At 33.4% G+C, this 22,832-nt stretch overlaps 2 pseudogenes; both read right to left on the bottom strand.

Moving 5' to 3' along the window:
- Positions 1-1,321: 1,321 nt before the first annotated feature.
- On the bottom strand, positions 1,322-5,293 carry LOC149238277 (transcription factor bHLH113-like; annotated as a pseudogene).
- Positions 5,294-17,864: 12,571 nt separating this feature from the next.
- LOC149238278 (ubiquitin-activating enzyme E1 1-like) lies at positions 17,865-19,448 on the bottom strand (annotated as a pseudogene).
- Between the last annotated feature and the right edge of the window lie 3,384 nt (positions 19,449-22,832).

The following is a 22,832-nucleotide window of genomic DNA, read 5'->3' on the forward strand; positions in this document are numbered from 1 at the left end:
GAAACTGCATGTGTAAGAAAGGAACAACACTGTGACAAGAAATGAATCTGCTGAAAATAATATCAAATCTTCAGAATTAACAACTCTGCATTAATCACAAGAAACAACAAGGAAAGATAACATTCAAAGAATCAATTGCAATAAATGTAACTCTATGATATTCCACTGTAGCTACCTCAAAAACTCGGACTGTAATAGTAAATATGATAACAATTAGATCTTTAACAAGATTGAATAAATGTGGAACAAATACTGAAAGAAAAATACAAATTTAATAATACAATAAAGGATAGTAGTAGTTCCAGGACTAGGCCCAAGATTGTTGGAATTCAATTGCTTCGTAGCTAGCTCAACATGATAAGTTAAGATCGACGCACAAAAGTCTCCATTAAATTATAATGAGAAAATTACAAGGGTTTTCTGTAAAAAATTATAAAATAGATTAAAATGACTATGGATCCAACTTTCTAACTCTATTACTGAGGTTCAATTCCTTATTTATATATTACAAACGAGTCTATTTTCAAATAGAAAAGTGATCTTGAGAATCTAAAGATCCTCAGGATGCTTTATTCAAATTACAAAATCTGTTGGACACCTAATCCTCTAAGGGTTGGTGTGGAAGCTGAATAGTCTAAGGAAGTCTAAGAGACCTTGGAATATGAAACAAAATGTCATGTGAATGTACTATAAATGTATATCATTTGTTAATAATAGCTACACTCTCATGCTTATCTTTCATATTCTGTTGCTGCCATGTATGTGTTTGACATGGTATCAGAGCAGGCACCTTCCTAACCTGCTCAATCTTGTGTGAGCCACTAGTTTTGTGGCATTTGTGTGCATTTCAGCTTTTCCATCTATTATTTTGCTGCCATTTTCAGCCTGGCATGAAAAATGCTCCTCCTCACTATGCACCTACTCTGATGCTCTAAAATCTACCTGAAAACTTGGGCACCCCTTTGCCAAAAATATGTTGGAGGAATTTGGTAAATTCAAGAATGTTTTTTCTGACTAGCCGGTCAAATCTGACATAACATCTCTCTGTCACCTTTCTGAAGGTTGTGACCTACTATGCACATTGAATGCCATAGTCTGTGCATTGGCTATGGATGGCGTATATTGGTTGTTTGTGCTAAAATATGATTAAAGCTCTGCCTTAAAATTCATTGAATGTCGTGAGCGTTGGTTGGAATTTGAATTGTATGGTGAAGCTTATGGCCAGAGCTCTGCATTGAGGCAACTATGTATTCTCTGTACATAAAATGGAGTGAGTCTATACATCTTATGTGTTGAAGGAGAAACATCCTGTCTATTGAAGTCAAGTCTGTGGAATTGAAGCGCATTGATGTGGATTGAGAGTGATACCTGTTTTAATCTTTGTCCAGAAATCTGCCCCATTGTTGTTGACTACATGGAGAGTACACAATATAAGAACTAGGCATAATCCTCTGCTCCGAAGGTCGTATTTCGCTTGATCTCCTCACCTATTCTTTTGTTTGGAGGGAATACCTTTGAGGTAAGGTGAGCTCAATACATGAACCTGATATTGTAGAAATTTAATGTGAGCTCAATAGCTTCAAGAAGAACGGATGTCGTATCGGTATTTCCAAACAGCGAGACAAGATGTTGCAATGCCTTAATGCATTCGCCTAGCTTCTCTTTGCACACCTTCATCAGAGTGCCTGCAGAAGCTTCTGTTCTAGGTTTCTTGAAAGCCGTGTTGGAAAGCCTCGCTTGATCACTGCTTCTCTTGTTCAGTAGTACACTCTCCACCTTCATCAACAACATTCTTTTGCAAATTATTGTTGCTCGAAGATGTGGAAGGAGAACTAGAGGGGCTACCTCTGGACTTCTGTTGTTGGACGACAACAGGTTTAGGGTTTGTGCTAGTATAAGGCATGTCCAGTTTGTTCTTATTACTATGGAATGTTAGGATATTCGATGACTGAAAAGTAGTGGGAGCCTTAAGCGGGCCAGGAAGCTGAACAGGCAGAATTGACACTTTGTTGAGGCTTGAAATCCTTCCAGCTCGAGGTCAAGAGAATTGGGCGACAAGGTATTGGTAGGATCAAGGAGCTTAGTGAAAGGGCTTTAGTTGAGAGTATAACGTAAAAACTGCAAAAGACATATTTCAATTTATTTGTTTGAGTTAAAGTGCTTTGTGGTTCGAATTCGGTGACATAATTGTTTTACTGAGGACATTTTTCTAGAGTCGATCTTCATAGATTTGCATTGCCTTTTGAAAACAATTTGAAAGTTGAGGTTGAGGAGGGTAACCTTACATAGGTGTTATAGTAACCTGTGTGTATTATTACTGCCCGTGTATATTTTCTTTTGCAGGAAGGGTGGTTGTCATCAGGATAAACTGATGTTTGATTCACCTGAAAGTTTAAGACTACCCATTTCCGATTTATGGATAGAGGTTGCGTCCTTTCCATTTACATAAAACCAGGACTAAAGATGTGAACCTGTTAAACACACTAGAATTTGCAAAAACCAAATTCCTGAGGTTTACATTTGTCAACAACATTGCATGTTGTAGGGTTATTATGGTGTACGTTGTTTCTCAGGATTTCCAACACAAGAGGAAGGAGAAAGCACGCAATTATTGTTCTTCATGAGATATATTGCAATTCATCGTGGTGGAAGAAAGAGATTCGGTGAAAATCTCATCTGCTGAGTGGCTCCTTTACGAGAAATTGAGTCTCAGTTGTTTATTTTGAGTGAAATTTGTGTTTGCAAAGCTTTTTAGCTATCGGAAACTGATAATTTTCAGCATTTAAGCTTTTCCTTTCAATTTTGAGCACAAATACATGATTTTTAGGGATCTCTGTTTTGACAAGTACTTCTGAAGATTGCAATTCTGGTTGCAGTTGGATTGTTAGAAGCGAGGTCACCGAAATCTTATTGTTCAGGCCGTTCTTTAAAGCAATTTAAAATTTTCACTAATTATTTTGAGCAACCTTTGCAGTCCCTTAAATTTCACTGCCATTGGCTTATATGCTCAGATTGAAGTATCGACATAGTATATTGAAGTTGGTATTGAATTTTTTCTTAATCAGTTTTTAATCTAATCATGAAGGTAGAAAGTTGAAAATTAAAAGCGATATTTTCTGGAGGAGAGCTCAGTCATTTCCTACCATTAAGACTATTACACTTTGATTTTAATAGTAGTGCACTTGTTATGGCTCTAATTGGTGGTGTATTATAGTTTCTCAAAACTCTGATACAATCTACTACCGAAGACACAGTTAAAATCAGCAAGAACACTCTTTGTGATATTAAAACATGTCTGCAGAATACATAGGAAAAAATAGACTTGTTGGAACTTGAATCTCAACTTCAACAAGCAGAATTACAATAGTGGAATCATCATTCTCAACTTGTCTCTATTCAGAACATTGAAACAGACACCCTTAAGCAACAAATCAATAATGTTGTAGTTGATTCAGATCCATTTCCCAATGAAGCAACAGAATTGCATGCACAAGCAGAAGTTCAGTTTGCACTTCCCAAGCCCATCATCAAACCTTGGGAAAAGCTTGTCCACAACAAGCACAAAACTGGTCTAGGATATGACAAGGATGTGTCCTTTCATATTCCAGATTACTCAAAGCCCATTCAGTTTCAGAGTGTTGGATTCCTTCATGACAGTTCACCTTCAACTGTTCTAGATTTTGCTCCTCTTGCACACAACAACAACAGAATGTGAAATGGAAACACTGTGACTGAGTTGGCCATATGAAAGATCAATGTTTTGATCTTCATCCATGTAAGCACTATCATAAAACCAGTCCTTCTTCAAACAAATTCTTCAAAAACAAACCTCCTACAAGAACAAAGATTCATCTTGGATGGATCGCTTCTTGGCAATGGGCATCAACAACCAAGAAGATATTCTGGTCATATGTTAGAACTTGTTCAAGAGTATTGAACAATCTTGCAGTTGAATTTTCTCCATCATCTCACCTTATATCTAACAAGGGGGGAAATGATGGTCATCTACAAGCTTTAAAGCCACATCAAGTGAGCCTGAGCCACAACCTACAATACCAGATTCAAAGTTGTAGCTAGAGACAAAGATTCCCTTGAACATTCCTTCATTCGGTGATGCCTCTTCAAAGAATTGGGGACACTTCCTCTAGCAGAAGACTTCAGCTTCTTGCCAGTTTTGGAAGAGTTCCAAGAATTGCATCAAGCATTCCAGAGTTGTTGGTTGTCCTTAAACCATCATAGGGTGAGACCTCCCTTTATTGGTTGAAGTTTTCCCTCTTCAAAACACCAGGAGCACTTCCTCTAGCATAAGACACGAGCTTCATGCCAGCATTGGAAGAGTTCTAGGAACTGCACTAAGCATTCCAGTGTTGGTGGTCATCCTTAAACCACCCCCCTTATACCAACATTTCAGAGAGCACATTCAACCTAGTGTTGCCATGCATTTTTGCACATTTTGTATTACAGATCTCTTCTTGGACTCATGCATACCCCTTTGGATTAAGGGGGGGAATGTTGGACACCTAATCCTCTAAGGGTTGGTGTGGAAGCTGAATAGTCTAAGGAAGTCCAAGAGACCTTGGAATATGAAACAAAAGGTCATGTGAATGTACTATAAATGTATATCATTTGTTAATAATAGATACACTCTCATGCTTATCTTTCATGTTCTATTGCTGCCATGTATGTGTTTCACAGAATCTCCAATGTTTCCCCAGAATAGTAAGGCCAAGATCTCTTCTTCAACTAATCCGTCGACGATGGAAGTCGATCTCATTCAACTAGTTATAATTAACTCGAAAAACTCCTCAAAATTTTTTCTTCCTCGACTATTCTAGAGAACAACATCTGATATCAAATATCCCTGTTCAATTAAAAATTCAAATTGTAAGTAAACAACACATTTCATGATTCAAATCGATTTATTAAGGAGATAAAGTAATGAAAATCCATTGACTCCTATCTAGAATCTATATCACACGAATTACCGTATTCTATACAAAAAAAGCTGAGAAGGATAATATAAAGATAAGCGAGTAAGGTAAGAAAATGTATCAATTCTGAAGCCCAACATTTTGTCCAATTAAGAGAGGTGATCCATTTAAAATTCACAAGAAGCTTATGGTTCAACATTGTCTCATTCTTCATGTAAGACTTGGTATAATTTCCTTATTTCAGCTTCTTTGTCGGCAACTTCTAGCCATGGTTTAACTTCTCGAGGATCTAAGGGGATAATAATATTTTTATTGTTTCCTTTTAAGGGTCCTGCATCATACCTGGAGGGCGAGTCTGCCATTGCAATCGTTGTTCCATGAGATGCACTGGTTCTAGATCTTCCTCAACTTCCTTGAATACAACCTTCAATCCAGGGAGTGAGGGACAACGTTCTATTGAGTGATCTTTAGCTTAGATAACACATATTTCAACTGTGTCCAGCAGGCACCCTTTGCAATTGTGCTTCTTTCAATGACGAGGACAAAAAATAACACGGGAATGCTCTGCATCAGCCCGTTTTTTCTTTACCCATAGGATATCCAACTGTGTAGTTAATGTACTCAAAATATTAGTTTTAAAATCTTCTAAGAGATTACCAATTTTTGCTTGAGTTACTCCTCTGCCTACATGTCTGTTGGTTTTGATGAGAGGATCTCGAAGTCATCGAGCCACATAAAAGTATGAAACATTCAAATTCATTCCCAACCTTCCCCCCGTCCATCTAGCTAGATTTTCTGTATAGCCTTCGATAACTAACATCACTTTGGGACTGGTTGGTTCTTTCAATATGGATAGACTCTGATGCATAATGATTAGGAAGAATACATATTGGGCAGGTAGAGTGGCCAAGGATTTTTGGAAGGAATAGTGTTAGCGTTTCATAGACTTGGGTATTTTGTAGCTTTCCTAGTTAGTCAAGGTAATTATGAAGAATATCACTTACTCTTCATCACCTTGTCCCATTAGATTAAGTGTTTCTATCCATTCATCTTTCAATCCCTTAATCAAAGGAGTTTTAAATACTTCTCTAGGTAGGATAGTGTAAGGTGATCTTTCCAAATTATATTGAAACCTTTCAACATATCCTTCCAAAGTTTCATCTTGTTTTGAAATCATCTTAAATATTTCTTCTTTTAAATCCCTGGATCAACAATAGTCCTCATATTTAGTCAAGAAGGCATCTTTCATTTGTTCCCATAAAGTTATGTTACCCCCTCCTAGTCCCATGAACCAACATAAGGTTGCTCCCTTTAAGGTCGAAGGAAACAATTTCAATTTTTGAGGGAAGTGTTATAGTCATAACCTCGGCATAAAACATCAAATTCAAATAGAAATGCATCAAGATCCTCAGAAGTCATTCCATAGAAATTTGGAATATTCTGTAACGGGATAGCTTTCATTGGTGCACTGGCTTGTGGATCGGCAATAGAATATTCTATGGTCGAAGTTTGTGTTCCTGGTGCTACATTTTCCATTTGGTTAAAAATATGTCAGTAATCCTCAGTAATTTCGTGATCAGGAGGTATTATCTGGAAAATAATATGTTGGCTGGGTTGAGTAGGTCTTACAACACTATTTATATTAGGAACTTTAGGTTCTTTCCTTACAACAAGTGTTGTAAGAAATTCTGGCTCAGAAAGTCATGGGTATGGCTCACTCATTTCATCTTCACCCTCTCTTAAATTGTAAGAATGCCCCTCACTTTTACTAGAATGAATGAGATGCTTAATAGATGTATCTTGAAATATTTGCTCAGATCCTACAATTTTGTCGTGAATATCAACATGAGCTGCAACGGATGACCCTGTTGCTTGAGGGGCAATAGTAGAACCCTTCCCAAATATTGTTCAGGGACCTATCGACGCTTGAGACTTTGATTTGTGAATGATTTCATCTATAAAGGTCGTTCTTCCAAGGCCAGGCTGACCTTGGGTTTTGGTGGTTTTTGAGGTAGATCTTTTTATCTATAACTATCTTATTTGTAGTCCTATGATTTTTCCTAGTCATACACACTAATCCATCTGAATGGATCAGTTGAGGGTAGGCACTGAAACAAGACTTTTACATAGTGCATGTGGAGGTTCTTACCTTCCGTCTTTAACACACAACCCTTCAGAGATACAACTAGAACTTCTTTGAAAACCTTCTCGGAAATCGCTAAAATGTTGGGGTGCTTAGTTTTTCCTACAGGATCAACTGGCCTCTACACATTAAATCATCAACCCAAAGTTTTGTTTGTTTATTTCAAGGCTGTCCACACAATTTATGCAAGAGACAATGCTAATGTCACCTAACTTGTATGGTCCTAATGAAAACTAAAGATATAAGAATGAAAGGAGCAACTCACACTTATTAAATGAAACAACTCACTCTCAATTTCTAATATTCAAGCTTAAACAATCAAGACTGCGAGAAGAATCAAAGCATTAAATATCCTATCAAAAATAGTAAAGTAATCCAACTAAATACAAAGTCATTTCCTAGGAAACTGCATGTGTAAGAAAGGAACAACATTGTGACTAGAAATGAATCTGCTGAAAATAATATCAAATCTCCAGAATTAACAACTCTGCATTAGTCACAAGAAACAACAAGGAAAGATAACAATCAAAGAATCAATTGCAATAAATCTAACTCTATGATATTCCACTGTAGCTACCTCAAAAACTCCGGCTATAACAGTAAATATGATAATAAACAATTAGATTTAGAACAAGATTGAATAAATGTAGAACAAATACTAAAAGAAAAATACAAATTTAATAATACAAGAAAGGATAGTAGTAGTTCTAGGATTAGGCCCAAGATTGCTGGAATTCAACTGCCTCGTAGCTAACTCAATGTGATAATTTAAGATCGAACTGCAAAAGTCTCCATTAAATTATAATGAGAAAATTAAAAGGGTTGTCTATAAAAAATTATAACATAGATTAAAATGACTATGGCTCCAACTTTCTAGATCTATTACTGAGGTTCAATTCCTTATTTATATATTACAAACGAGTCTATTTTCAAATAGAAAAGTGATCTTGAGAATCTGAAGATTCTTAGGATGCTTTATTCAAATTACAAAATCTCCAACGTTTCCTGGAATAGCAAGGCCAAGATCTCTTCTTCAATTGATCCATCCATGATAGAAGTCGATCTCGTTCAACTGGTTATAATTAACCAAAACAACTCCTCAAAATTTTTTCTTCCTCGACTATTAGAGAAAAACATCTGATATCAAATATCCTTGTTCAATTAACAATTCAAATTGTAAGTAAACAACGCATTTCATGATTTAAATCGATTTACTAAGGAGATAAAGTAATGAAAATCCATTGACTCCTATCTAGAATCTATATCACATGAATTACCATATTCTATACACAAAAAGCTTAGAAAAATAATATAAAGATAAGCGAGTAAGGTAAGAAAATGTATCAATTTCGAAGCCCAACATTTTGTCCAATTAAGAGAGGCAATCTAGTTAAAATTTCACAAGAAGCTTTTGGTTCAACATTGTCTCATTCATCATGTAAGACTTGGTAGAGTTTCCTTATTTTAGCTTCTTCGTCGGACGCTTCCAACCATGGTTTAACTTCTTGAGGCTATAAGGGGATAATAATCCTTTTATTGTTTCCTTTTAATTTGATTCTGTATTTTTCTAATGATGTCGTTGCCTTCATTCTTCGTCCCCAAGGTCATCTGACTAATGCCGGGTAAGAAGGAATTACGTCGACTAAGTCGATGACTTAGAAATTGATTATCATCAAAATCCCCATTATAGATGTTTGGACTTGTTGTAATGTGCCAATCAATTCGATAAATATTTGGTCGTCCAAGTTAAGATAATTAGATGTTCTATGCAAGTTTGGTCATCCCATATTAATCCATGTTTCCTTAGGGAGAATATTTACTTGCAATCTGAAATCAAAAACAACTTGTTTAATGATAAACCCATTTATTTCCATTTCCACCTATGGGTCATGATCTTCTATCTAATTACCTTGCGATAATTGTTTGATGTTCTTTCCTCTTTCTTTATTTTCGATGTAGTTTTTCGACATATTTAGTAATTCAACAAGATGAGCGACAAAATATTCTTCCTTTAATAGTTCAAAGAATTCTTCTAATATTACATCCTTAGATAAATGTTGTTCTTCATTTTCTTTCATAAAAAATCAACAACTTGTTTCATTGAATCATTATGACCTTGCATATCCAGATATTTTGTCATATTCTTGATTAGAAAAATTACTTGATGGTCTTGATCATTATTATTTCTTCCTGTGCCAAACCTTGTAACTACATGAAGGTTTTTAGAATTTAGAATCTCATGTTTTAGAACAATTTGTAGTAGATTGACAAATATTTTGTTTAAGACTTTTTCTATAATTTTAGGACAGTCTTCCAACGAATGGTCACCCAGACCACACATATTACAAAAGTGTAAATAAATATTTTATTTTAAGGGACATTAAGTCGCAATATGCCCCTCTTGCCAACAACAATAATAATAGAATCTACCTCGTCCTTGGCCAAGACCATGACCTCTGCTATTATAACCATCTCGATGTCCTCCATGGCCTCCTCGGCCTCATCCTCTTCCGCTGAATGAGGATGATTCTGGGATTTCGTGAGTAGCTTGAGTATGGTAAACAACATGGTAGTTAGGTTTAGTTTTCCCATTCAATGGAAATTCCTGAGTGGAATGTACATTATCTTCACAAATTGCACACCACTTTGGCTTGGAATTCCATAAATTATAATGGAATTCTTTAGTGGAGTGACTAGAACCAGTTTGACAAATATCACAATACACCTTAGTTTGTATTATTATAACATCTTGATCAAAATAGTCTAATATCTTACATGTGTCTTTCATATGGCCTTCCATATGATAATTGGTACAACATAGATGATTCTTTTGTAGTGATAACTACATCAAAGAATTTTGGAGTTGTTCTAATTTATCTTCGATCTTATTTTCAGTTGGTGTAATAATCAATTGGCCTTCTTCATATTCTTCAATTCGTTGTGCTAATTTAAGGGCTTCCTCACATGTTTTGACTTCATGTATTTGTAGCGGTCCACAAATTTTCTGAAGTAAGCCCACCTCATGCCATTGTATGTGAAGGTTCTCGTTGATAGTATATGGGATCTAGCTTAGTAATTCCTTGAATTTTTGGTCATACTCTCTTACAAATTCATTTGGCCTCTGCTTTATTTCCTTTATTTTTTGTGTCGTCAAATGCTTAACATATTGTGCCTTGAAGAATGTGAGAAAGCTAGTGTTGAAAATGCAACAAGAAAGTCTCAAATTTGATTTTAACTTAATCAAATTGAGGAAATTCGGAATTCCACCTCAACAGACAACTTGGAGGAGTTAACTGAGGTGACGTGGCCCTTGTCACTTAGTTAAGAACAATCAATTCAAGTTAATTAGTTGAAGTTCAATTTACTTGAGTTGATTCCTAAAAAATAGGAGTCAGCTCAGTTAATTCGAGTTAGGGGTATGAAGTTAAGTTGTGTGCATTGATTCCTAAATTTTAGGAGCCCGGGTTGAGTTAATTTCACTTGTAGCAATTTAATTCAGTTAAATTGAGTTATGGTCAGTGGTTCTATGTCAGAAGTTCAGAATCTAGTGAATAGCGTACATTGTAACCAGTAGTCAGTCATCGAATAATTACACATTAATCATATAAAGAGACGAGACATACAATAATGGAGAGATAACCAAGATGCACAAATATGCAATATTTATTACGTATTGAACCAAACTCTTACATTGCTACATAAAATTTTATATATATATATATATATATATATATATATATATATATAGATATATATATATATATATATATATATATATATATTAATGACACATTTATACAGGTCTAACTATCAGACTAATTATGTTGCTTAAATTGTCATCAGTTAAAATTATATCACATTACAGACTATTGAATTAACTGGGGCTAGTCGGGAGGGCCGACTAGTCCTTTTTCCATCCGACTAGTTGCTCAAACTAACTAGCTCCTCCAATAAGACATATCTATTAGGTAACACATATTGTTTACAACCTCTGCCTCGAATTCACATGCCATTCCCACACTACTAAACACGCTCCTTGCCTTTTCCACCATCCTATTCATTCTTTTAGTGAATCCATTATACCTAGGAATATATGGAGTATTCATTCAAGGTACTACCCCATGTTATTTGCAGGATTGTTCAAACTATTCATTAGTACATATGAGAATAAAATATGGCACCATACCCTGACAGTTCAGTCATACTCTCATATTTTACTTCCATTTTTTGTATTTTTTTTAAGTCTCGACTTTTTTTGGATATCTGACGAACACAATTATCATTGGATATTTGATGATACATTAGTTGCATATCTGATGATAATTGTGTACATCCGATATTTGATGACAATTGAATATCCTCTATCACCACCATTGCTATTAAAAAATCCCCATGGTGTATCATCATAACTTTGCAACAAACATCATGTCCCTTTGGTAGTGTGAATTAGTGGACCTATGTAAAGGGCATATCTCCATTTCTTTAAGTCATAATTGGCTTGGACATTCTACCCTTTGGTTGCATGAGTCATGAAGTTGACACTGAGAATTCCAAGGAGAAGCAACAAAAGTATGGGTGTTGTTAGAGGAGTGGCACCAGGCATGGAGGACAAGACTCCAACCTAGTACCATGACATCATGGATCAAGCTAATGCACCTCACTTGCAAGTAGAATGAACCATATTTATCCTTGTTGACAAAATACCAACTCACTCCACAATAAGGAGGAGGGGGTATTTATATATGTTACCATGCCCAAAAAGTTGTATTATTATTCCATTTAAACTTGAGTTTTATATACATATTTAATTGTCAATTTTGAGAAAACAAATTTTGCTTTTCGCTATTTCATATTGTTTCCATTTGTGTGAAATTTAAATATGCATGAGTTTTGTAATCTCAAAGTACATATCAGTGAAGATTTATACAAGATTGACTAATATCTATACTCAATAACAATAAATTAATATACAAATATAAATGTCTAAAATTGAAAAATCACCTTCACCCTCAATTAGCTATATATATATATATATATATATATATATATATATATATATATATATATATAGATATATATCTATATTATAAATAAAAGATCTTAAATTTCATAATAATAAATAATAATTTAATTTAAAGTCATAGTCTACTTACATATCAAATTGATGATAAGAACCCCCTTAACATGAAAAAAACATATTATGTTAAGAGATCGACATGAAAAATTTACTCATTAATAAGAACATGAATTTTTAATTAATATTTTATCTCTAAATGCAGGCCTCTGTGATTCATGATTATATACCAAGTCTTTTTCGGATAAATCATATAGAGTTTTTTAGGGTTTCCACATTTCGAACCACTTGGTTCATCATTAGGACAAAGATAGATAGGTTGATCAAAGGAACACATAAATAAAGTGGAGATGCAACGGTTAAATCCAATAAATAATATTGTAATTATAAATATCATTACAGAAAAAAATGGAAATAAAATGAAAAGTCAATAAAGTTAAGAAAAATAATAATTAAATAATTAAAATCAAAACTATAATGGACCCAAATTTATAATAAAACAAGGGCTACATAGTAGCTAGTACTTGCTACTTAGTTTAAATATAGCTTAATTAATATTGTTTATATTAACATACATATATCTTTGTGTGTGTGTTTTATTTTTATTAATATTTATAATTAAATTTATTAAAATATGTTTTTAATATAATAATAGGTCATTTTAAATTGAAATATTGCGAAAATTTTATAATTCATGAAAATAGAAATAATAGAAAAAAAAGAAAAAAGAAAAATTCAAAAAGTTAAATAAAAATGAAATAAAACTAAAAACAAAAATTAGTAACTAATAGAAATGGGAGTTACTAAACAATCCATAAGACCTCAACCAATCACCTTATAAATAAATAAATTTAAATAATAATAAAAAAATAACAAAATTGAATTCCTAATGCTAAACTATGCATCAAAGTCATAATTTTTTGGTCAAAGGCAGCACTAATACCCAGTCAAAGACAAAACTGAATGTGTTATAGTGCCTCAGGCATAATAATAATAATATAGATATTTTTAATTTAAATTTAAAATGAAACCAAACCAAAAGGTAAGTAAAGAAAATAAAAAGATTTTCAATTTGTAATAGATAAATGGAAAATAAATTCTAAAAAGTAAATAAATAGAACCAAGAAATTAACAAAGAATTGGAATATTATTTTTTTTGGTTAATTTATTTATTTAATATAAATTTCTACATAATATACATTTATTTAGTTTCTATATAATGATATTTTGAATATAAAACAATAACAAAGAATTGAATTATTTCTATTTTTAATTATTTGTTATTATACCTCAGGTATAATAATTTATCCACTTATCCATAGTTTAATATTAGAAATTTAATTTTTGTTATTTTATATTATTATTTAAATTTATTTATTTATAATGTGATTGGTTGAGGTCTTATTATGGGTTGTTTAGTAACTTCTATTTATATTAATTACTAATTTTTTATTTTTATTTTTATTTCTTTTTTATTTAACTTTTTGATTTTGATTTTTTTTTCTTTTTTCTATTTTTCCATTTTCATGAATTATAGTTTTTTCTCCATATTTTCAATCTAAGATTATATATATAGATATATATATATATATATATATTCCCAGGAAAAAATGTAATTTTCATTAATATAAGTGAAAATTACATGTTGTATAACATATCCAAAAAGTGACGGTTGTATATACAAAAATCATATGAAGGTCTAAAAATTGATCTGTAATAACATATACATAACAGTATTGATAAACATATAGCAAAACCCTATCCATGATAAGTTCAACTTTCTAGATATATAGACTGCTTGTCATCATATGATGATGAGTAAAAATGATGTAACCATATATCAAAATAGGTGCCAAAAAATAAAATCACTCAGTAGCTTCCACATCCTATAATGTCTCAGTGAATGGTCGATGGTAGTATTGGTAATTCTCATGTCCATTATGTTATGTCAATTCCATATCCCATACACCTATTGCACACCATATTTAGATAACTTGTTGGAAAGAGTGTTCCTTTCCCTATAAATATTGTGACAAGTAACATAATCAAAATGTTCTTTTAACCAGTGTTGTTAAAATCGCGATAATATCACGATATTATCGCTTTATCACGATTTTTTCCCAAAGCTGATATTATCGCGAGTAATACTCGCGTTTTTTTTATATATGCGATTTTTTTTCGAAAAAATCGCGATTTTTTCCCAATTTATCGCCGAGGGTCGAGGCAGCGCGGTTTTATAAGGGATGCTAAATGTTTGAAATGCAATTTTTTTGAAAGAAACAAATAATTTTTGAGTGGGGCAGCTTAATGATCAAGTCTAGGCCCTAGTATTGATATGCTATTCATGGTAATGTTAAATTCTTAAAGTATAAGTGACATTCTCCTTAATCTTCATTTTCATCCTTTTACTTAAATTTTTAACATTACCATGAAATGACTCAGGATGTTTGAGAGTGGTTCCGGCCTCATTGGATTTCATATGGAGAAAGTAGAATTTTAGATTTCATTCAAAATCTAGTAGACTTGTCAGTTTTTCAGGATTTCAGGATTGGGAGATTGTAATGTTTACAAGTGACACCACCTGCCCGGGCTACCCCTGCCACCAGTAGAGGACGTGGTCTACCTCCTATAGCTCCTACTTCTAGTTCTTCAACTTCTAGAGCACAACAGTTTCCACTGCCAACTCCACCAGAACCAGCATCTACATCTAGAGGGAAAGGGAAAGCTGTGGCATTTTCTCGCAAGAGGGGTAGAGGAAATCAATAGGATTAGACTTTAGTTATTTTCTTCATTTTATTGTATATGACATTATGACATGATGAGATACATTATTGTATTTTTTGTTGATATTTTGAGGCTGAGTTGGGACTCAGGAGTCAGGACTTACTATTCAGGACATGATTCAATGTTATGTGTGATTTTAGCACTAGAAATGATATTAAGCATCTTATATATTAGTTCTTTTATCATATTTATGTGTCAATGTATTTATTTTATGTTGTAGATGGTTTAGATATTAAAAAAATTGAAAAAAAATGAAAAAAATGAATATTTTTGTACCAAATGATTTTTTTCTCGATTATTTCTGATTATTTCCCGATAATTGTGATTTTTTCCAATTTTTTCCTCATGTCGATATTATCCTGATAATGATTAATGCAACATTGCTTTTAACATCATAACCTCATCCAAAATGTTTCCGAGTGTGTGTGTGTGTGTGACATGTTGTATGTTGTTTAAACCAACTAACTACCGCCTTAGAGTCACCATAAACCTGTAGCAATTAGCATCATTTTTCAATAGTAAATAGAAGAAGTAACTCAAGCCTGAATAATTCTACAAAATTGTTTGAACTAGGTCCCAATCCAAACTTTAATTTATAATGATGGTTTTCATTTAAATGAAGTACTACTCCCCCACTACATCTGCCATGTTGTGAAGATCCATCAAAACATGCCCACGATATCGAATAGTCCATAGATTCCTGAGAAATCGCACGAGTTATATGACTTTAATACTCTTTATGGAGGATATTATATATTGCTATAACCTAAGCACTAATTTCCTCAAGGAAGAAATCACAATTTTGAAAGATCTTATGATTCCCCCTGATCCATATATACCAACACTTTTTATTTTGTTAAAAACATATTTTAATAAAATTAATTATAAAAAATTATATATATTAATAAAAAATAAAACACATAAATATATATTAAAAAAAAAGAATATATATTAAAGTGTATATATGTTAATGTAAACAACATTAGTTAATCACATTTCTTAATTTTAGGCGATGACATTCAACAATACAATATTTTATTAGTTCTTTTATCTTTGTGATGAATTTTTATGTATTTATTGGTTTTTAGTTTAATTACGTCGTAAGGCATTTCCCTTTGAAAAAAATTCCCCTAGTTGCCACTGTGTCCCTGTCTGCACCATTAGATCGAATGTTAGATGATTGAAATGTTTTAAACCATTAGATCCACTGTATCCTTTCTGCTAACTACCTAATTAACTCACAAAACCCTAACTAACTCACAAAACCCTACTAATGTCTCTTCCACCTAACTATGAAATACAATACGACCTCTCATGTATCTCTGTCATTGCAGGCCGAACTATTTTTGCCGCTACATCAAATTTTGTGTGTGAGGTAGTGGGGAGGTTTACCCAGGCTTAGGGGAAGAGACGTACATTTATTCAGAGTATCATTCTGCCAATTAATCCCAAGCCAGCTATGTATCTGATCTAGCCATCTGATGTAGGGGTGTTTTTTTCACTTTTAGGACTTGGATTGAATCTACGGGTTTCAACAAGCATATCTTCCTCGGGCTATAAAGCTTTGGTAATACATATTGCTTTGCTGTTAGTCAAGACTTTGTATTCAAATTGATTTGCAGTTAGTTAATGGCCATTTAATATTGTTGACCTCATATCAGTCAGAATTAGTAGGTCACCTCCTACTGGATTCTTTTCTAGGAGCAAAGATGAAGACTGGGATAAATGTAGGTAAATCGAGAATCTTCATTGTGGGTGAGAAGAGATTCTTTTCCAGGAGCAAAGACAAAGGTTGGGATAAATGTAGGGAAATTGGGAATCTTCGTTGCAGGTGAGAAGAGCTTCCCGTAATTTCGTTGCCTGTGAGAAATCATTGATGTCTAGTTAATTTTTCGTCATTTTAAGATTTTCCTTTTTTTCCCATCAACTTATTTTTGGCTTTTAGGAGAGGAGCAGTTCCATAATTTTGTTTCTGTCTTTTCAGAGAAATTCCATAAACCATTGAGAAATCATTGATGTCTGGTTCATTTTCCATCATTGTAGGATTTTTTTTTTTTTTTATCAACTTGGCTTTGGCTTTTAGGAGAAAACCATTTTTTTCCATGTTTAAAATTATGGTATTTGTTTTTTTTGGTGGAAGTGATTATTGAATTTAGAAACTAATGTGAAAATGATGCAATTATCAAATTAAGTGTTGTTCATACAAGTTTTTCAATTAGTTTAGTTTATTGTTTTTAGGATTATTGAAATATAAAAATGTCATTTTTTTTTTCAAATAATCCATTGTATTTAAATTAAATTAATGAAATAAATTTTATATATATATATATATATATATATATATATATGAAAACCCACCCAAATTTAAAAAAGAAGTATTCCATATATAATCCAGAAAAAGAAGTATTCCTTATCCCATGTATGTTCATATACTAGTATTAAAAAATGTTATTCCTTTTCCTCATGTATGTTCATATATTAGCATTAAAAAAGGCTCATGTGTCTAGCTGATAATAGATTATCATATAATAACAAAAAAAGATCCATTAAAAAAATAATAGATAAAAGAGATAGAATAGATGTCATTTCCCTTAATCCAAGTGCAATCTAATTTTCAATAAATTTGAATATGCCATTTAAAGCAAATGATAATATTAAAAGTTAAATTCAAAATCTATTTTTTTTTATATGATGGGAAATGATATTTTTTAATTACTTAAGATAATGGGAAGAGAAATCAATATAATCGAATATGTTTACTCATTGTGCAACTCTGGTCTAAGAAGAGTTTTGCCAATTTGTGTAGCAAATGGTGGTTATATTGGTTTTATTATCTCATGCATGGTGCTCATAAGAAGTATGACACCTAAAGTAGTAAGAAGTATGGCCTTGAGCTTATCCGATTTTTGCCAATTTGTGTAGAAAATGGTGGCTATATTGGTTTTATTATCTCATGCATAGTGCTCATAAGAAGTATGACACTTAAGGTAGTAATAAGTATGGCCTTGAGCTTATCCACCTTAGGTATGCTATAGTTCCTTGCTCGCATATTAGCAATTCCAATGATAAGATCCATGTGATAATTTGTATCACCATCCTGCATTGCAATGAAGCAACAACCAAAATTTAGACTGAGTTTTCTTCCAATGGATAGTATTGAATTGAAATATTTTATTTAAGGGAGGAGAAGTTGTGTAATTAGTAGAGGATAATAGGGATCATTAATGTGGAAAGTTAGAGAATACCTTTTCAAACTTAATAGGATTCATGTGAAATTCTTAAGGTATATTTTGAACACCATGTTGCAGTGTGGTGATTAATTTGTCATTCATCATCATCATCATCATCATACAATGTAGAAGAAGTGTTCACATATGTAGCTTTCTCATTTATGACAATCTTCACCCCTTCTTTTGGCTCGAAAATTGGAATATGCACTTTATCAACCACATGCACTGCTTGAATTTGGATTTGAAGTCCAATCGGGAATGGGAATGACATATGTATTAGCTTTTAAAATGGAGGTTGTAAGAATCAAGGACATGTGACTGGGATCATGGGAAGAAAAGTGGAGGGGCTTTGGGAAACGCTTGGGAGAAGACTAGAATGGTGCACCTTCTCTTGTAGTTGCATCCTCACGGAAGTTGAAAGTAAGTTTCTTCACACGATTTGAAAATAAATCCTCAAACCTAAATCCTCAAATGAGTCAGTGATTTGCAAATCTAGTTTACTGAAATTTGATCTTTTTCTAAATAGTAAATTGTGCTAAGATTTGTTGCAATGAAAGATGGAAATGAAAAGTATATAATCATGGAAAGGGAAGGGAAGGGAAAAAGGAAGGGGATTTAATTACTTACTTGATTCTAGCCCAAGAGACGCAATCTTTATATGTTAGACATTTGTGTGAAACCAAATAATCGACAATATACTCTAGAAGTTCTCGGACCTTAGTATCCCCGACAAACTTTATTTATGCTATGCATTCTTCTAATTTTAAAAGAAAATCATTTGCCTTAGCTATAGTTTTTCTAAGATATCTTCAAATTCAGACCTTTCCCATGTGAGAGAGTGGTGAATGTTACATGGAAATGTGAGAGAGTGGTGAATATTACATGGAAATGAATGAAGCGTGCACATGGGTGCCTACTTTTTAGGGGGATCTCGTGATGCTCCATAGTTCTTAGTCAAGTGAGGGATAACCATTTGGGTGTTGCACTTGGTTCCCAATGTTCAAACCTAGCAATGGATTCTAGAAGTAAACACACCTTAAATCTGCATACAACATGGTAATGACATTATCCAGAGCATTCAAAACAACATCAACCTCACCATTCTAGAAGGAATCACCAAAGACATTTTTGGTATCTGGGCTCACACGATTCTCCATTGCTTGAACCTGCAAATGTGGGTTGATTGCATTGGCTGTTGATGTTACCACTCTTGACATTGCCTGCCCAATATTCCAATCCTGAAAGAGGAATTGTTTGCTAATAATTTCTCTTCTCAATAACGCCATCATTTGTCATAGTTTTCTTTCCCTAGCTCCCATGAGGCTAAGTTATTTACAAGCTCACATCCCAGAGAACCATCCCCCACAAAAAATAATTTTTCATTTTCTAAAATTTTATGCACCTTTTTTCCAAATACATAAATATGAGCATCATAATGACTATTCAAAGTCTCACATCCTCTTGCCCAAGAGGTTCTACATGAAGAGATTCCAATGAATTGAAATAGAAGAGTTGCATAAGTAGGAATATAGAAATCAATATTAGACAATAAATAATTGAGTGCTATTCTACCTTTCCCTTCCTTTCCTATATAAAAGGATACACTTCCATTTATATTTAAGAGAAATACATAAAAAGAGTAAGTAGGGTACCAAAGAAATAAAACTTGCAAAAGTGGATGAAAGTTGCCATAACAAGATTTCACAACCTCGTGCCCAAAGACCAAACATAGCTGCCATGGGATTCAACACTTGATGGGAACCACTTGCAAAATGTTTGAATACATTTACAAAAATATAATTTATATGATTTCTAACAACAATAGATAAACAAAAAACTAGCCGAAGACTACTAGTAGTAATTGAATTTGGTCCATTCACTCTCTTCAAGAAATAATGGAGGAAAGAGAGAATTGGGACAATCAGGCATGTAAAACAATATCAATAGCGAAATCCTTCCTTGAAGACTTATATGCAAAGGTTTACTCTCACATGATTATTTGCTGCAACACCTTTTGGAAGATATTTCAACATTTATTGGGTTGTCAACTTCATTTCTCTACTACCTTTCATTTGCAAATGAATAAATGGGTAGATCAAAGTAAATCACTCAAGGACAAAAACCAAATGTTTAGACCTAAGTAACAAACTGCAGTCTGTTACAAGCCCTTTGTGTTCACTACACCACAAATAAATAGTGCAATTCTTATTTACATGTCCTACAACAAAGTTATAATCAAGTTGTTATGGTTACTAGTGGTTGGTCCCATACAAGCTTCCCAACTCTCTTCCTCCAGTTGTCTCCCATCACCAATGCAAGAAGCAACACAGGGCATCCTCCTTTGTTTAGAAATTGGATTGAATCCATTCCCAAGTAGTCAATGCTCTTAAGACCCCCTCACCTTGCTAGAAATAAATCCATAATAGAAATCAACTGTATGTACAATTTTACATAGGTGTCTGAGTGTAATTTTATCTAGATACACTGTGTTTTAAGGGGAAGTGACATCATAAACTCAAGCCCATTCATTATGGTCCTTGTACTATTCTGAAGCAGGTTGGTGTGAATTCATGTCATTTAGATTTTCCTTGCCAGCTTTGCCTCCACAATTTTGGTAATGTTAATAATCTCAAACCTTATGAACCTCCTATTTTGGAAGTGGAAGTTCACATTTCCCACCCACTTGATAAAATTATGGATTTTCAACAGTTGTTGGAGGAAGACATGCTACTAGACTTATGCACCTGCTCCACTTGTTAGCAACAGAATATGACATATCTTATTGGGCACCAAAGTCGGCTTCCTTCTTAGGACAAACGATTGTCCCAGGTTTCTTTTGAACATAGCTTCCCGCCCATTGTTGAGGAAGTGGGGTCATTTTTGCTAAAACAATGAAGAAATGATGTGCCACATCTAACAATCATTTATAGCTAGTATTAATAGTTGTTTGTAGGAAAACAAAGGCATGGTTAATATTGAGCACTATGCATTTTCGATATATATTATTTCTTAGTTAAAGCTGACTTTGTCAAAAATAATCAAATCTGATCTTAGGTAAAATCTTATAAAAGGCATTTGCTCAGAAACATAAGATACTGAAGTTTTGGGAATCGATATTCTTGTGCATTTTATGTTTGCAAGTTTCTATCTTTAGCATTTGAGTATTATGGCTTATCAATTAGCCAACCATCTGATAAAGGGAGGTAGATCCAGTGGTCTAGTAGTTTGTAAATGGGAAAGAGGTTGATATCACCTCCAGAGATCCCAACATGTGTAGTGATATGGGTCATCAGATCCAATAGGACGAATTAATGACAAAGTATGCACCTGCATAATGGATTTTTATATGTTACAATTCTTCTCCAATTTATGTCTTATGGCATTTCCTTTGCAACATCTGGTGCAATTTCTAGTTAAGCTATATTTAAGCTAAGCGACTATGTAGCCCTTGTTTTTATCTTTTATCTTTTAAGTTTAAAATTAGAACAACAAACTTAACTTAGTGGAAGTCATTTTTCTAACTTAATTACTTTTAAAATAATGTTAAGAAACAATGAACTTTCCTTCTTTTTTTTTTATGTTTTTTTTACATTTTTTTCCAATTTGCTAATGGATTTGTGAAAGATGTTGACATTGTTGAATTTATATTTTTCACATCTTTTAAATTACATATAATTCATAATTCATAATTTTGTTTTTGATTTTAAGTTGTGGAGCACCTTAGTTGATGTTACATTATATTTTGGATATTTTATGTAATATTATTTTTTTGATATGATTTATCAATTTCGAGTTGAGGTTGTTTCTCGAGCCTTATAGTCTTTCCGTTTGGGTTCAAATTCTTAATTAAAGTTTGACCCATTATGACAAGGCTAAAATAATAAACTCTAGTGTACCTTAAGTTAAATACCCATTATGATATGGCTGAAAGAATAGACTCTAAGGCTGAAAGAATAGACTCTAATACCCTAGAATTAAATATCCATTATGATAAAACTAGAAAAATAGATACCAATACCCCTTGAGTTAAATATCCATTATGATGCCCCCTTGAATTAAATACCCATTCAAATTTGAAGACATCTCAAATTTTACTAAATAATAAAGGAGTAGTCTATAATGTGACTTTTCGGAGATTCTGATCATCCAAAAAGTGCATTATTCCGGCAAACCACCCAACCGACCTTTCCCTCTCTGTCTTTGTCACCTCGCCGGAATGTGAACTCCGTTACCGGATGCCAGCTCCCACCTCCATTAACTTCCCGCAGTCACTGCCAACTCCCAGCATTAACTTCACCATGCTTCATCGCGCCAACTCTTCACCATGCTTCACCGCGCCAACTCCATTTGAATTTTCCTCGGCGGCATTGCATCCCCTGCTACTCTGCATCCCCTACTACTCTGCATATACCCAGAATTTTCGTTGCATATGCTCAAGAAGAATTACTTCATTGCTGAGTTCCTCTGCATCTGCTCAAGTCAGAATAACTACTCCGCCATCGTCTTCGTGAGATTTGAATGTCCAAATTTTCCACCATTAAAGGTCAGGAAACTCTGCATCCAAAATTTTAGTTAATTTTTTAAAATGAACGTGAGTTTTTATATTAGATTGTGAGGCAGGTCCTATGTAACGCTGGCCAGATATTAACCCTGAGGCCCGCGCACTGCAC

This window comes from Pinus tabuliformis, chromosome 8 (genome assembly GCF_031772625.1).
Source record: "Pinus tabuliformis cultivar Carrire ecotype Pingquan chromosome 8, CPIR1, whole genome shotgun sequence".
NCBI lineage: Eukaryota > Viridiplantae > Streptophyta > Pinopsida > Pinales > Pinaceae > Pinus > Pinus tabuliformis.